Genomic DNA, 18392 nt, shown 5'->3' with positions numbered 1-18392 from the left:
TTTCTTTCTTTCTTTCTTTCTTCTTTTTTTTATCATGGTCTAGATTTGGAATTGAAATAATTTTTAATTTGTTATTTCACATGTAATAAGGACTGGAATTTTCTTTAGCTTTTTTTTATGCAGTGTAATACAAGTTTGACATTTAAAAAAAATGATGATGTGTGACAGCAGCAAGAGTACTTTTGTATGTGGCTATATAACCTGCCAAAGAATTTGCATCAGGCCTTTCTGAAGTGCTGTCATTCTCATTCACAATAAAGGCCCTCAAGCCCCTCACTGTCCTGCAATAAAGGCTGTCACCCAGTCAGCACCGATTTCATCTGTGTATGAGGCGGCAGCGATACCGCTGATGCGTGTCAAGCTCTTGTTAAATTCACTGTGGGTCAACTACCTAAATGTTTCTTTTAAATGATTCAGTCATAAAGCACAGGCCCTGAATACCTTGAGAAGTGTGGCAACTGGCATCTTTATGATGGATGCATTAGGAGCCTGATGATTGAGGGTAGGTGCTGAATCTAACACAAGTACCTGTAAAAATGGATTGGTGAAAATTTCTATAAATGTATTTTGTATATTTATATGTTATTCCAAAGACATTTGGTCTGACAGGTTACTGACTTTCTCCTGTAGAAAATGAGGTGGTTGTAGAGTCTTAATGAAAGGATTCAAATTGTTATTCACTCATTCATTCGTTCACCCATCCATTGATTGATTCATTCATTCATCAAACTTTCCTTGAGCTACATGCTGTACTAAGCACTGAAGATACAAAGACAACTCAGACTTGGCTTCTATCTTCTTGGGTCTCACAAACTATTAGAAAAAGAAATTTCATTGGATTAACGAAATTGAGCAGAATAAATTCTCTAACAGAAGAATTTCTGTTTTTGAAATTTCCCTTTTTCTTGATCCCATAAAACAGCTTCCTTCACTTTGCTCAAAAGGCATAGTAGATCAAATGTAGAGTGCTTTGGAAGGCGTGGAAGAACCAGAAAGCAAGGACAATACTTGCTCTACTCTGTTTCTAGTCTGTATCACACAGTTCCTTGCTACTCTTAGTTTTCCTATATTTCTTAGTAGGAGAAAGAGATGGAGGCTCTATCTATATAAGGATGAGGGTTGTTGGCTTTTGAATTTTTCTTTTCCAGTAGAAGTTGTTGCTCCTCATTGTCAGCCTTCTTCACTTTGAACAGGAGTCTCCTTTTATTAGTTCCTAACTGTAGGGTCTCAGGAAATGCATCTGAAGTTAACTCTTGCCTTCCTGGACCCATAGAATAATTTAGAAAAGATTGAAAACTGTGATCAAGTCTTCTTGATGCTTGCATGTGTTTTTACTCCAATGCCCTTTTAATTGTCATGTAAGTGTATTTTATTTTCTATATTACAGGATTAGTATCTATTTATCAGAGAAAATTCCAAAGAACAGAGAAGAGAAAAACAGAAAATGAAATTTTACCTGCTGCCTCAACATCCAGATAGAATCACTATTGATATTTTGTAGACTGTTCTTTCAGGCATCCTTAAGGCACTTATACACTTTTCCTTTAAACAAAATTGGGATTTTGGTAGACAAAATTTCTGAAGTGGAAATGCATGATCAAAAAACCTGAACATTTTTAAACCTTTAAAGCATATCACCAAATTTCTCTTATGAATCAGCGTTGCAATTTATACTTCCATCAGCACTGTGTATGAGTGGTTGTATTTCTGAATTTGCCAAAATAAGATATTATTTAAAAAATATGTTAATTTGATAAGTGAGCTCTTTTGGTTTTTATGGATTCTTGGTATAATCCTTGGGCTTCTGATTGCCCCTTGGTCCTCTTTTGGCTCAAGATACTCTTTATCTTTGATGCTTTTCTTTCTGCTTGCAACCCCTTTCCTTATCCAAACTTGTTCTGGCTCTTTGAGATCTATTTGTCATTGCCGTTGTTGGTAGTCATTGGTTGGCTTTGTCTTATGCATGCACTCTTTTTCTACTTAGAAAGAGGCCTGCTCCTAGGAAGGCCACCATAACTAGGATAGATTTCTACTCTTTCCTTTTATTAATCTATGAAAAAGCCAGTATTGAATGCTCACTAATTTATGCACAATTTTCTAGGAAAGTAAAACCCTTTCCATTACAATAATTCAGTTGATTGTCATTAGGCTCTCTGAATAGGAAAAGTGAAATACAATTATTTGGATCAGGAAAACAGAAATCATTTTAAGTATTTCTGGCAGGATGGGATTTACTTCAGAGGCTTCCAAGTTTGCACAACTGTTAGGATTAGAGGAGAGAAGGTCAGTGGCCATATGGAATATGTAGAAACCATGTTTTCTATGCAGAGTATTCGTATTTGATGATAGACTTGGTTGGACTAAGTCATTTCCATAGTGAGTTTTCATCTCTTTGTCTCTGCATTTTAGGTGATGTTTAGTTCCTTTTTATGAATCACCATTTTCTCTTAGATGTTACAAGCATTTCTGCAAAAAAAAAAAAAAAAGCTACTTCACTTCTTTAGGCACGCTAAGCTTGGTCTATCTGCTGCTACTGTTATTTTCTGACAGGCAGTGGCAATATTATGTTTCTTGAAGTTGTCTCTGTGTACTTTTATGCCCCTCCTCCAGTACTCCTTGTTTGCTGTCATCCTAATTCAAGTTGCTGAGCCACAGCTTCTTGATATCTGGCTTGAGTCCATCTTCCTCTAATGTACACCCTCTGATGGTGAGTTTCAGTGAGCAAAGCTTCAGTGCGCCAACTGGCTATGCTCCAGGCCTCAGCTGCTGATAAATCTGCCTTGGCATTTGATGTTAAGTATAGCTCTCAGATGATGGCTACATTTTTTGAAGCTGCATGCAACATTTTGATAGGGTGTTATTATAAACCAGCACCTAAGACTAGAAACAGGAATGGGAAGGAATTTTCCACGCGGAGAAGCCCGTTAGCAGTGGTTGTCCTTTTCTGCACTCATTAATGTAGAGTCTAAAGATTTTTAACAGAATGTGATCCCCCAAATCAAAAAAAAGCAGGCTAGGGCATAGTCACCCTCAGGGTGACTTTGATTTCAGGGCCTTTACAAGCAGTATTATTGGTAACCTTAGACAGCCTTTGACCTAGGATGTCCTTGAAAATATGGATAGTGGTCTATTAAGTAACCCTTCAAGAGAAAGTAATGCCTGATAGAGACATATAGGAAACGAAGATGCCAATTGACTCCAGCAGTTATCGATACCTTTTGGTTTTATTAACTTTGGGTCAGTGTTTCTTAAAGTGCTTTTCAAACCTGGAGCCTTGAGAGGTACTCCAAAAAAGCTTTTCATGGTCAAAGCAATTTGAGAAGTAATATGATTTTTACTCCTATCTTGAAAGTTACAACTGACATTTTAAAACTCAGGACAAATCCTATGATAACAAAATCTACTTAATTTTAACCCAGCATTCCCTGCCACCAACCCACCCTACTTTTGTTTTGGATTCCCCCCATGCCCCCGCATTATCTCCTATGGCCAGTTAATTTATTCTAGATGACTATACCTGAGGTTCTTCAGGTTGCTGAGTCCGTGGCCCCTAGGGCAATCTGGTGCCTGAACTCCTCAAAATGAATTTTCCTCTTGCTGATTTCAAGATTTTCTCCTGTCTTTGACTTTCAGCATTTTTACTGTGATGTGTCTGTGGGTCTCGGTCTCTCTGTGGGCTTTCCTGCTTAGAGTGCATTTAGCTTCCTGGATGTACTGTGTATTTCGTTATTGTTTTTCAATAGATTTGGGAAGCGTTCAGCCATTATTTCTTTCAATATTTTTTTCTTCTGTCCTTCTGGTACTTCCATCTGTGAGTATGTTTAATGGTGCCCACATTTATTTGAGGCTCCATTTTTCTTTATTCTTTTTTTTCTCTGTTCTTCATCTTACATAATCTGTTAACAGTCCATCTTCAAGTTCATTAATTATTTCCTCTGCCAGTTCAAATCTACTGTTGAGCCCCTCTTGTGAATTTTAAATTTCAATTATTATGCTTTTTGATTCTAGAATTTCCATTTGGCTCTTTTTCCCAATTTCCATTCTCCTTATAGGTGTTCTCTGTTTAATGCAACATTGCCCTCATACCTTCCTTTATTTCTTTAGTCATTCTTTCCTTTAGTTCTGTGAATATATTTATAATGGCTTCTCTGAAATCTTTTAAATTTTAAATCTGACATCTGGTCACTCTCACTGGCAAGTTCTGTTGCCTGCTTTTTTCCTGGTGTAATACTTTCTGTGACTCATAATTTTTTTTGGAACTTGGATTTTTTTAATATATTACAGCAAATCTAGGTACAGCCCCCTCTCAGCACCCCCAACTCTTGTTATTTGCTAATTTTTTTAGTGGTTGCCTGAATTGTTTTAATGAGGTATATTTTCCTCCCTCTCCCTGCTCCACCCACAGTGTTAAATCTTGGACATCGCGCTGCACGGGGGTGCAGCTTTGGGTAGGCCAAGAGTCGTTCTGAGATGACAGTGGTCTAGGTAGGGCTCGTGTTCACTCCCTAACCACACTTAGCTGTTAAATTTCACTAATTGGTGACTGATGGTTTTATACTTTTCTGCAATGCTCTGGGGCATAAATTCCTAACAAACCATCCCAATCAAACTGTGGCTCCTTAACGGCGCCTGGGTGGCTCAGTCGGTTAAGCGTCTGCCTTAGGCTCAGGTCATGATTCCAGGGTCTTGGGACTGTGCCCCGCTCAGGGGCTCGGGGTCCCAGCTCAACAGGGAGCCTGTTTCTCCCTCTGCCTGCCCCTCCCCCTGCTTGTGCGCTCTCTCTGTGTCAAATGAATAAATAAAATCTTTAAATAAAATCTTTAAAAAAAACTGTGACTCCTTCCTAGTTCCTGAGGTCGGTGTTTGATATTTCCTGATCCTGGTTCTTTTTCTACTGCAAATTAGTCAGTTTACATCTAGGTTGTATCTTCGTTCGATCCACACATCTCCCACTGTTTTTCACCCCCTACTCTTCTTGAGAGTCTTAGGAAACTTCTCCGTATTCTGCCGCAAGTTAAGTTTGTTCCTTTGGGAAGGAATTAGGAGCTGTTTCTAACAGCCTGCTGCTCCGCACAAACAAAATCTCTGAACTAGGGCTCTAGAGCTTGGGTTGGGACAATCACAAGCTTCCTCTGTGACATCCCTGCTCTGGGAGCTGAGGCTCAGTGAAGGGGGTTCAGCATCCCTAGGTCCTCTGGGCTTGCTTTTGCTCATGTGGAACCATCATCTCCTGAGTTGAGAAAGGGCTATTGGGCTGCCGCTATTTTCAGTGTACCATGCTTGATGCAGATCATCATTCCACGAGTAGGGTTTGGACAAAAAAGGGAGCCCTCACTTCTCACTAGGACTCATTCACCTGGGGGTGACCTCAGCAACAGGCAGCTAGAGGTAGGAGGAGAAACACTGAAGCTCTGCTCCTTTTGGGAAGAAAGCCCTCTGCCTGGAACCTGGGGGGAGTGGGAGCCCCGTTGTTCTTGGCCACAGCAGTCTGGAGTAGAGTCCTTACCTTGCCGAGCTGAGAGAAGGGAGAGAAGGAACCCGTCTTGGTTCAAATACCATACTCTTGCCTTTCTTACTGAATTTTCATACATTTTATTAAATTGCTATTTGTTTATTTTCTCTTTGCACTGAGGACTGTTTCCAGAGTCTTCAGATGATTGCTTTTTTAAAATAATTTTCACCAGTTTCACTGGGGAGCAGCTCAACAAAGCCCCTCCAGTTGTCATGCTGGAAGTTGGATATAGAATAAATTGTAAATGCATAAAGTAAAACACATAGAATTATAAGAGAAATCAATTTTATTGAAATACAATCATCAAAAGATTTAAAGGTTGTGGGTCCAATAATAATAACTACCATACTTTAATACAGAGATGAGCACGAATGAGGCGTATATTTTGGGATATTTGCAACAACCAAAATGTGTTAAGAAAATATCTATGATTGCTGTTGGTGGCAAAGTCATAAGGACTTTAATACCACTGTGGTTTGTTGTCTGCACTCATAATTTCAGGAAATGCTCAATTTCAGTTAAAGGTCAGTGAAAAATAAAAATGGTACTTCTTTTAATCTACATTTGCTGATCCCCTGAATTTTATCCACAGCCCCTTTTGGGGGGTGCATGTACCCAGGTGAAGATTGCACATAAGATTCTAGACCATAACAGAATCTAGGGAAGGCCTTTGAACAACCTATGTGTTCTGTGACCTAAGAATTCCTCTGATTCTTCTTTTTAATGACAAATGAAATGACCCCTAGGAATTCTGAAGTCCTCTGAAATCTTGTGTGAACTTTTCTTGGAAAGCCATGGCCTCTATCTGTTACCAGTTTTGTCACTTCCCTGCATCCTTTGACCAGAGTAACCTTCGAAATGATGGCACAAGCATGGACAGGGAATTTTAATAAAAAAGTACATTATTTCCATTGTTGTAACAAGAAAACTATTGGTGATTTTAGAAAAATAGTACTAATTCTGGAATGTGCAAATCTGGGAGCTTTGAACTGTAAATATCAGGCAATATAAACTCAAAGAAATTTAAAGTCAGGAAAAAGTATTTAAGTAATTGCCTACTAAAATTTTCATGTCTCTAGAAAACATCTTTGTGAAAACACAATACTTCTTTTAGAAACTATAATTCACTTACATAAACCCTTTAAAAGGAAAAATTGTCCAAGCTTTACATGATGGAGAGGAAATTATTCTTTAGTCACTGCTCAGTTCAACCTTTTATTTAAATTAATTCAGATTTTGCTTCTACCACTAAATATAACTATTTCTAAGAAACAAAGTTGCCTTTAGAATTACTTCCTCCAGGTTTTATGTAACAGCATGTTGTGTGGGAAGCTTAGTTCATGCTGTTTGTTTATATCACCTTAACCAATGATCTGTTATTTTTAAGAGGCAGTATTAAATATTTGGAAATATGAAGCTATATAAATTTTCAATTACATAAATTATACATATGCAATTTTACTTTCTTCACCATAGTCATCAAATATATCATTAAACATTAGCCATATGTTATGAAATAATACAAAACCCTTATGCTCTTGTACCATTGCACCTTAAGATATTTAGGTTAGATATAAAGCATGTTTTATTTTTTCTTTTTTAAAATATCAGCATTATTAAATATGAGAAGGTAGAGATCTGTTTCTGTAAAAGTTGTTAAAAACTGTCTGTGGTGATTTGAGTGTCCTCTTGTTGCCTGAATGTAGTGGGTTGGACTACATCACTTCTCAGTGCCTTGCTGGCCATTTGATTTATGATTCTGTGTTCTGATGTGCAAATGCAGTTCGATATGCTGAAGTGCAAATGATCTGGCTTGACTAAATCACATCAAAGCATTCTCCCTGTTTCAGTATTTTTCTCTCTTACAAAAAAAGGATTCTATTTTTAGAGAGAGAATAAGGGACAATTATTAGTGTTTGCAGAATATTTCACAAGATGAAAAGAAATAAGGAAAGCAAATTTCATACTTACTGTTGAAACTTTTTGTGGTTGTATTGGCATATTTTTTGTCTTTCCCTCTATTGTGGAGTTTTATCCCTTCAAAAGCATTAAAGGTTACCAAAAGAGTAATTTTGGTGCTAGGACTGGAGAAATACATCTGTTCTTCTGGGGCCAGAACTCTAAGGTGGCTAGTGCTCCAGGGATGTATGAAACAGTACATCCTATGGTTTGCCTTTACATGAGAACACACCTCCTTCTTCAAAGGCTGAAAACCCCTACAGAGTTATGACTAACCTAGCCCACTGTCTACTGGGAGGGCTGTGGAGGGGATGGCATCACACTGAGAAGGAGGGATAATTGGGAGGGCTACAGAGGTTTTAGAAGACAGACTGCTTGGGTGGAAAAAGAAACATTAAAAAGAAATGCAATAGAATATAGGTACAGTCAAATATCTAGATAAACTGGAGAGTAAAATAATCATGGTCTAAAGGCTCAAGTCTCAGAAATGGGCAAAATTCAGGGATGGTACATTCTGATCCTGGCACTCTGATTAGCTCACTGTGTGTCCCTGTACAGCAAATCACTTCCCATCCAAGGTTCAGCCTCTGCAGGTGCCTAAGTTCAGAAGGTGCGAGCATACCTAATGGGCCCAAACATATCTTGCTTTCCTCTTGTTGAGTCTCTCTTGTAATTGGGAGATCAGAAGAAATGTCATTACTTCCTTACAGCTTTCTTTGTTCATGGCTACCCGCCCCCCCCATACCATTCACATTTGAGATTATAGGATCAGAAACTAGAGACATTTTATATAAAACTGTACAAAAATTATTTTGCTGAAGTCTGTTCACTGGAGAAGTTGGAATAGAAAACATTACTACCTTTAGCCATTTTGACCTCACACAAAATTGCTGGATGTCAAGATAGACCCTATCTTCAGACCTTCCAAGAGATAGATTCTCACCATGTGGCTACTTTGGGGACCAAGTCAACTCCTGGCAGGTACAGTGATGCCTTTATTTCACTTTTCCTAAAATTCTAAAAATGCAGCTTCCAAATGATACCTTAGAACAATCTGGAAACTAATGTAGATTTGAGGTGTGGATATCCATATCCTAGCTTCTTTATTTTCACATGGTCAGAAATACTTGGGGGGTTGGGTCAAGAAAGCAAAGTGGGCAGTGGAGATACTATAGAGGTGGTAAACATTCACTTGAGTTTTGTCTATAGCTTTGTGTATTTGGCTTTCCTTCCCCTTCCTGTTCATCAAATGTTTCTCAGATTTCCCAGCTTTTCCTCCTTGAGCCTGGATTGATTTTTCTTGCTTTGAGTTTCAAACTTGTTTATTTACAATTAAAAACACTATTTATGGTCACATAAACTTTTTTGAATGGATGCTTCAAAACTGAAAACAGAACACGAGGTATTTCTTTTTTTTTTTTCAAAGCAGATAATTTTTAATGAGCTTTAAGATGCCTATGATTTGCTTTTTAAACAGTAGGTATTTCCAATACAATGACAACTCCTTAGAGCACCAGGGTTCTACTTTGGAAGGAATATATGCTGCTTGTATAGGATTAGTATTTATTTTCTATATCAACAATTTTTACAGCATGACTGTTGTAACTCTTCAGATAAACCACTGGTGATATTTAGATAACAAACCACTGTTATCACCCAAGGTTAACCCTTCATCCAGTTCCTGATCCTAATCCTTCACGCATCCTCCAGGACCTTGCTATACCAATTTCATCTTCCCTCATAACCATTTTTAAACCTTTTCCAGAATCTTAAAATATTTGTATTGAGTGTCTTCACTCAATTGTGTGCAGAGATGAATCTATACTCTTAGTCTTACTAGACAGGCCACTGTATCTAGTTCAATCCACATCATATTAGTGGTACAGTAAGTATTCTCTGGCTTTCTTCTTTATATTAAAGCAAAATTTCTCCACTTTTCCAGCAAAAGGTAATAAAATCTCCACCCCTTCTCTCTGTGTCTCTAATTTCTAGTACTTTACATGTATCAGAATTCAATAAATATTTGTTGAATAAAATTTGCTACAAGCTTATGTACTTCCATTGTAGGATTGTAAGAATGAAATACATACATTTTCTTTTTTTTAAGATTTTATTTATTTATTTGACAGAGAGAGAGAGATAGCAAGAGCAGGAACACAAGCAGGGGGAGTGGGAGAGGGAGAAGCAGGCTTCCCGCTGAGCTGGGAGCCCGTTGTAGGGCTCGATCCCAGGACCCTAGGATCATGACCTGCATACATTTTCAATTTTTAAGCAATTACTAAACATTTTATGAAAGAAGTCAGGTAGGGTGTCTGGGTGTCTCAATTGGTTAAGCATCTGATTCTTGATTTTGGCTCAGGTCATGGTCTCAGGGTCAACAGTTCAAACCTGGTGTTAGGATCCGTGCTCAGTGGGGAATCTGCTTGAGATTCTCTCTCTCTCTCCCTCTACCCCTTCCCCTACTCACGCTCTCTCAAATAAATAAATCTTAAAAAAAGAGAAGTCAGGTAGTTGGAGAAGTCTGCCACATCTTACTGGAACTAAACATAGGCAGTGACACTGTATAGTATTATATATTCAGTATAACATTAGACCTAATAACCACTGGTTTTTGGTATCAAATTTTGGGGCTTATTTGTGGAACATCATTTACTGTATTATTCTTTCCATATCTATTGCCATGGCACTAGTTTAGTCCTTTGTAACATTTTTTTTCTGTACAAATTCAATTACCTTTAACTGGGCTCCCTACCTTGAGTCTAATGGCACTCAATGTTCATGAGGCCCTAAAGCTTTCTGAGAATCTGATGAGAACTGTTGAACTACTTTCTTGAAAATTCACTTAAGTTCATATAGTCCATATTTTATATAAACTTCAGTGGGGTTCATAAGTCCTTGAAGCTGTTATGTAGACTCCTAAAAGTGCTTTCATTTAAATTTATCATATCTAGCTCATTCATCCATTCATTTATCCGTCAAATACAAAGAAAAAATAGGAAATGAGTTTTTCTCTCAAGGGACTTTTATATTTATTTATTTATTTATTTATTTATTTATTTATTTATTTAAGGGACTTTTAGTCCAGACTAGAGGGAAGCCACTAGAGGGAAGCAGTGTGTCCACCATATGCAATAAAATGTTATAGGCATTTGTGGGCTACAGAGTAGGCCCAAAGACTGAACGTTTTGATTCTTTTAGGAGAATATTAAATACAAAATTCAAGAAACAGATTAACCCCCCTAAATGAATGCCTTTATTATTTTACTTCTACATTAAAAAAAACTGCAGTGGTGTTCTATGAACAAAGGAAGATGAACAAACTTTTCAACTCAAAATTTAAGAACCTTGTTAGCCAAACTCCAGTCAACATTTGTTCTGTCAGTTATCAGCAAAGTCACATGGATTAAGTTAAAAACAAACAAAAAACTGATTTTCTCATGTATGATTATAACAGTAGTAACACAAACACCCAGAGTAACAAATGACAGCTATCTTATCGAATTTTGGAGACTGATGATATCAACAGCACCTATGTCTATAGGCATTATAATAAAATCTTGCATTTATTATCTCTAGTGTATCAGAGTGGCTAAAGATGAGGACTTTGGGGTCAGCAATACCTCTGATCCATCCTGGCTTTGCTAATTTTTGCTTGTATGATTTAGATCGGGTGATTTGACCTGCCTACCAATTTTCTCATCTGCACAAAGGGAATAATATGCACCCTGAGGACAGCTGTAAGGATTAAATGAGACAATGTAAATAATCTGAGCGTGGTACCTAGCACAATACTAGCTTATTATTATTATTACTATTGAAAAAATGATACTTTTTTAGGAGATATAATTATCACCATTTACATGTAAGGAAACTGAGGCCCAGAAAATTAAATAACCATATTAGATTATATAGGGCCTTGAGAAATATAATTGGGGCTCAAGTTCTCTGACTCCGAAGACCATGGTTAATTTCAAGAGGGTGGGATAGGCATAGGGAGAGAAGAGAGAAACAAGGGGGAGAGAATAGCGTTGGTGTCGTCCTTCGCATGTGGCTATTAGTTTCCTTCTCTTTTCAATCATTACCTTCCAGTTTGAATTTTTCACCTCACCTGGTCTTAGCTAGTCATTGACCCAGAACAGTGTTGTCTCTTTGTGATTGTCCATGCCTCGTCCTGTTTCTTCTCTTCAGGTACAATTACCCCTCCTCTGGAATGCCCCAGGGAAGACCCACTCACTGCTTTTTGGAAGCTGTGGAGACCATATCTCTTGGGAGTCATCTTTTGTAACCTTAAGCCTTCATAACACTTATTTTCTGTATCACATACTCCCAGCTTTTTACTGTTACCTTTTAGACCCTTGATTTTTATCACTGCAGAGAAGTCACAACTCCTTATAAGGATGAGTCATGGTTTGAACTTGCAGTGCCTTTATTCTTGTCTGACAGGTACTAGCATCCAATAAGTATCTTATTATTGATGATATTTCATTTTGAAAGATAATTTTAAAGAATGTCTTGCTTCAATGTGAGCCAAACTCTGAAATCACAACCTCAATCATAAGGCAGATTTGTACACTGCTTCTTTAGAAATATAGCTAATGTGTATAGTAATGAGCACTTTTATTCTTGTAGCTGGAAGATGGATGACAAGATAATAGTGTCATGGGTTTGTAGAAAATTGTGACATCAAGGGAAATGTGATAAAATGCAACAGAGTTTATAATTTTGATCTCTCTCCTTCCTCCCTCCTTTCCTGTCTCTCTTTCCTCTCTCTCTTCTCCTCTCCTCTCCTTTCCTCTCCTCTCTTTTCCTATCCTGGAAAAAATAAGTTACCATAGCACTTTAAGACTCCATTCTTACAACCTTGTTAATGTACCAGTAATATTCTTAACAATGTGTTATTTACTTGCTGTATGTAGCACATAGGTGTCAGGCAGTGGTTAAAGTTCTTTTTTGAGTATGCTATACTGTGTGCAAGTTCTTAATTGTTACATGATTTAAGGAAAAAAGATACTTAAAGATAAGAAATAAAGACAGCATTTAAGCTTTTTTCTCAATGGGCTTTTTTTTTTTTTTAAGTTTTGGGATGTCATAGTCTTGCCCTTACAGTTTATGGTTAGCTTTTTGCCTTATATTCTCTTTCTCTCTCTCTCTCTCTCTTTTTTTTTTTTTAAGATTTCTTTTTTTTTTACTCAAATCATTTTCCATAGGTAAGGAAGACTAGGGAAAAGGAAACTTCAAACAGATGGACACTGGTGCCTTGGGTCTGATATTAACAATCAGCCTGCATCCTGCACTGTAGGAAATGCTGTTATTGAGGTAACTAAGCATAAGGCATATGGTCATGCCATGTTGATTTTGGGAATCAAAAAATAACATTTTCACTTGTGTCTGGCAGAAAACCAGTTTACTTAATAGTTTTTCTCTTAACCTTAAGCAGAAAAATCTGGGACTAGAAAATTTAAATTATATGGTTATTAGGGCATGATTAGACACTATCTCAGAGGACAGTTTGTCATTGTGCTTCTGAAATAATGCTTTTTTTGGTTTGCTTTGCTTTTCAATGGCTATTTCTCAATCTTCCTCTTACCTGACCACTCAGAGCATATGACAGTTGCTCACGCCTTCTTCCTTGATGCCCCTTTGTTCACATGATTTCTAGGACTTCTCACTTCTGTGGTTTTCATCCTACTGCCCTAGCCAGTTCTCAGTCGGGGATGCTCTCTGTTCTCCCTGTCCTCTGATCGCTGGAGTGTCTGTGCATGCTCACTCCCTTAGTGGTTGCGTCCAGGCTCAGAGCTTAGATACCAACTACGCAAACAAATCCTAAATTTATATTCCCAGCCCAGAGCTCTAGCTTGAACTGTAGACATCAGTATTTAACTGCTGTCTTGACTTTTCTTTCTTTTTTTTTTTAAAGATTTATTTATTTATTTGAGAGAGTGAGAATGAGAGAGAGAGAGTACATGAGAGGGGGGAGGGTTAGAGGGAGAAGCAGGCTCCTCGCTGAGCAGGGAGCCCGATGCGGGACTCGATCCCGGGACTCCAGGATCATGACCTGAGCCGAAGGCAGTCGCTTAACCAACTGAGCCACCCAGGCGCCCCATGTCTTGACTTTTCTACTTGTATACCTGACAGATATCTTAAACCAGATCTAAAACTCGTGCCTTCTGAACCTGCTCAGTCAGCCTTCCCTATTTCATTGGATGGCACGTTCATCATTTGAGTTGATAAACTAAAAATGGTTCATTCATCTTTTACTTCTCCATTCCACTCAAACCCCACTTGGAATCCATTAAGAAATCCTGTTGACTGTAATTTCCAAAATATATCCAATTTCAGTCACTTTTACCACTTCATTCTACGTCTGGTCCAAAGCATTATGAACTCTTGTCTGGATAACTATAAGAGTATCCTAACCGAATTTGTCTCTCTTCCTACCGTTGTCCACCACATCTTTATCCCTTCGATGGTCTGGTCCTAACATAGCAGCCAGAGTGATCTTTTTAAAAAGTAGGTCAGATCATGTGCTCTTTGCCCAGAACCCTGCAATAGTAGTCCCCTTTCTCCTCAAAGAAAGTCAAAGTAATTCATTGGCTTCAAGGTCCTACATGATCTCACAATCTGTTACTTCTCTGCTTTTACCTCTAGCTATTCTTCTCCTTGCTTTTATTACTCTACCTTTCCTGGCCTCTGCTTTTGCCCCCACACAGGAATGTTCCTGCTCTTTGTTCTGTCTATGTCACTCTTTGCTAACTCCTTCAACTCCTTTGAGTCTTTTCCCAGATGACGTGCTCCCAGTGAGGCCTTCATTTCCTGACCACCCTATTTAAAATCGCAAGCCCTCCTCCCCACACCTGCCCAACCACCCAACTCTCTATATTCCCCTTGCTCTATTTTTCTTTTCTTAAAGTAGCACTTCCTACTTTCTAACACACAATGTTACTTACTTATCATATTTATAATTTATTATTATATCTTTTGCATTTTAAGCCTCACGTATGTGGGAACTTTGTTTTTTTCATTGGTGGATCCCAAGAGGCTAGAAGTTTCTGGTATGTTGTAGGTACCGATAAATATTTGGGTAACGAATGAACGGGTGAATGAATAGTGGAGCAACAGTGACCTGACAGCTTCGTTGCTTGTGTTGTGGGCTTGTTCAGTATTGGAGAGGTCATCCCACCATAGTCCAATTACTGTTGATTCTTTTGAAGAGAAAGGTAGTTGGGGCTAGTCAGGATTTTAGTGTATAGAAAGAGTTTTTAGGTATGTAGCTCCTCTTATTCTTCTCCTTCTGGGAGGGCTTTCATTTTTATTTCAATCTTCTTTTCCTTCTATCTCCTGGATGTTGGAAAGGAGGTTATTGGGGAAAGAATAACCTCACACTTTGGTTGTAAATTTGAGGTGCTGCTCAAAACTGGGAATTAACAGAGAAAGTCAGTTATCATATGGTTTCACTTATTTGTGGAACATAAGGTATAGCATGGAGGACACTAGGAGAAGGGAGGGAAAACTGAAGGGGTTTTGAAATCGGAGGGGGAGACGAACCATGAGAGACGATGGACTCTGAGAAACAAACTGAGGGTTCTAGAGGGGAGGGGGGTGGGGGGATGGGTTAGCCTGGTGATGGGTATTAAGGAGGGAATGTACTGCGTGGAGCACTGGGTGTTATACGAAAACAACGGATCGTGGATCACCACATCAAAAACTAGTGATGTATTGTATGGTGACTAAACATAACATAATAAAATTAAAAAAATTAAAAAAACAAAAAAACAAACAAACAAACTAGGAATTGATATCATAGCACCATTTTCTTTCCAAACATGCCCCCACCCTGACAACATTTAAATAATTTCTGGGAGATGAAAACATTGTAAGTATTAGCTAAGTATTAACATAGCTACCAGTGTGGTAATAGACAGCCCTATCTGATTTGTGGATTTGGGGAAGGTGCTCTGATTCCTTTACATAGTGCATATTCTAATTTCTGGACCTCTGGGTTTACTGCAGTAGAATATGGCTGATTGCCATCAAAAGCAAGCCAAGCTGGGAAAGATCTGATAGAGCAGTGTAATTCTCACCAGTTATTGCAGTGGTATTTTTAGTAATCATGGTATTGAGTAATATTAAGAATAAAGGAAGCATGTCATTCTATCCTGATTTCTAAATATCATAGCATTAAATAAAAGTTGACTTATCTTGCCATTTCTTCCTTCTATCATTTAATGTCTGTTTCATATGCTAGCCAAGAATTAGCAGGTAGACATTTGCTACCCCATTACTTAAGGAAACCTTTTTTCTTCCTTTAGAGGAACTTTCATTCAGGTTGTGCTTAGTATGTGGTAAGTAGTTTCCCAAATAGCTGCCCCAAATTTTCTCTGTTTCCTGTATGTGCGTTCTAGTCCACTCATCAGGAGGTGGGATCCGTCTCCTGCACAACCTTTCCCTCACACCCCCTTTCAGCTGGCTTGGCCTTGTGACTTGTGTTGACCAATAGAACACTAAATAGACAAATAATAGATGAAAAAGTGATGCTGAACCACTTCTGGACCTGGTTTTAAGGGGAGTGGCAGCTTTTGCCTTTGCTCTCCTGGAACCCAGCTGCCATGATGTAGGGAAATCCAGGCATCCTGTTGGTGAGAAGAACCCTGTGGAGATGCCCTAGAATATGAGTCATATGGAGGGAGAGGCCACATGGAGAAAAAATGAGTTGTTTACCCAGTAGTTGGTGCCAACACCCACCACATGAGTGAGGTCTTCTTCACTCTTCCAGCCCAGCTCAGCTACCAAATAAATGCAGCTGCACGAGTGACCCCAGCCAGCACCACATGGAACAGAAGAACCACCCATTCTACTTTCAGAATTGTGAGAAATAATAAAATAATAAATTTCTCTTGTTTTGAGCCACTAAGTTTTGGAGTGGCTCGTTATATTGCAATAGATAACTCATACACTGGACTTTGGGGGACCAGAGGGTTGTGTTCTAACCCTTAATTTTGGGCCTTGCTTGAAGTTATTTGGTGGGTTTCCACGAAGTTAAGAAAGTGGTGTATTCCACTTAGTCAATACTCGCAGAAGAGGTACTACAAGAGTAGCAAGTGATTGATGATAAGCTGAACAATGGCAGTGCTTCTCAGGGTTGTCATGGAGGTGAGGCCACCAGTTCCTTCTTCTTTTATCACAGCCCTGTGCCCACAGGATGGCTTGGAGAGGGAGATGCCTGTGGGTGGAGGGAAGAAGAGAGACCAGAAATGTAATTCTTTTCTTAGAGCAGGTATAGGTCTGACAGATGTACTGACACATTAAAACGACAATGACTCTTGGTAGATTGAAATCCAGAGATAGCAACACCTTATTCACTGTGTGTCAGTGATAGATGTGTAGAGGGCAAGTGCTCACTTGGTAGGTTTGTATATAAATTATAAAGTCTTTTTTTTTTCCTAAAAAGAAGCAGTGATATATTTGAAATTGCTGGATGTATATTTCTGAGCTATCTGTTTTCAAGAATTTCTTACCTTTTTATAGACTCATTTCAACTTTGCATTTGAAACCAGATGGTTTCTTCTTGAACTGCAAGACTGAATATATTAACCTTTAATGTAAATTCACTTACTCATTGAGCAGTTGGTTACTCCTACATTTTTATGTATGACCTTGGTGATAAAGAACCACTTCTTGATTCTTATTTTTTTTTAGTGCTTACTAGGAATTTTTATTTGAGAGTTTGCCAAGCCATCTGATTTGGATGCTTTAAAATGTAAAAGTCAGAAATAAATTGGCATTGCTAAGGTACTGTGGATAAAAGGGTTGCCAGCACTCTATAATCTCAAGTTGTAAAGAAGCAATTTGAGTTATTTTCTATGTGGGTTGACAATTGAGCTGTTTTGTGGGCTAGAGTTGGTAAAACAAAGACTTATTCAAGCTGTGAAATGCATTCAAGAGTAAACAGCAATACATGACAAGAGGTCTGTTCTGTCAGATATGTTTTTGACTGTTGTACAGGCTTCTGATTATGGGGGAAAAAAAGGCCTGTTTGAAATTTTGGAATGATGGATCTTCCATAATGCGGATAGGTTGGTTTGGCTGAAAAAGAGAACAGGTTGGAAAGTGGGAAAGCGTTATCTTGAACTAGAAAGCTATCAGTTAGGTTTTCCTTATCTTTTAAATATCGTATGTTCTTAATAGTTTTTAAAGTTCAACTTTTTTTGTGGTTTTATATAATCCTTTAGAGCTTTTTATGTAACTACTATTTTCTGGTTCTGGCCTGTTCTAAAAATGATACTTGAACCCATCTAGTCCTGTAAAATATCAGACATTGTATGAATTGGTTTTTGAGTCATGTTAAGATATTCAGCCCTATAAAAAATGAACTTGGTGGATTTCAGTAAAGTTTAATAAAGCTGTGGCCAAATTCTGCTAAATGTCAAAGCTTCATTCCTTGTTATTTCCAAACACTTCCAAAGAAAGAAAAGTGATGCAGAATTATATACTTTGAGTAGGTTATTCTAGTGAAAAATAAGTAAATATGTTGGGATTAAAGTGCTTTGCAGCAAGGTGGGATGAAGTGCCTTGAGACTGACTGTTAAATATAAAAGTGGAACGTGGATGTGGAATTAGGTGAACAGGAAGGTATCCTTACAAGTTAAATTCTTTTTTTATGTTGAAGTGAGCTATAATTCTAGCCATATAAATCCAGTAGGTTCTTTCTTTCTCATTACTGCATTCAAAACCTATTTACATAAAGAACTCAAGGACATTTGCTACGTTGGAAACTTTTCCTTTTAACGTACATTAAAAAAATTACATTCTTTCTAAAATGGTATTGCAATTTTAACCTCAGCAATTTTGCATAGCATAGTTTTCACATTATAGGGCTGGAGTTGAAGAGACTTTCTGACAACTTAATTGATTTGTATTTAGT

The sequence above is a fragment of the Callorhinus ursinus genome, unplaced genomic scaffold (assembly GCF_003265705.2).
Source record: "Callorhinus ursinus isolate GAN/ISIS: 27379988/994484 unplaced genomic scaffold, GSC_fseal_2.0 scaffold2, whole genome shotgun sequence".
Lineage (NCBI taxonomy): Eukaryota > Metazoa > Chordata > Mammalia > Carnivora > Otariidae > Callorhinus > Callorhinus ursinus.
This window is presented reverse-complemented; position numbering follows the sequence as displayed.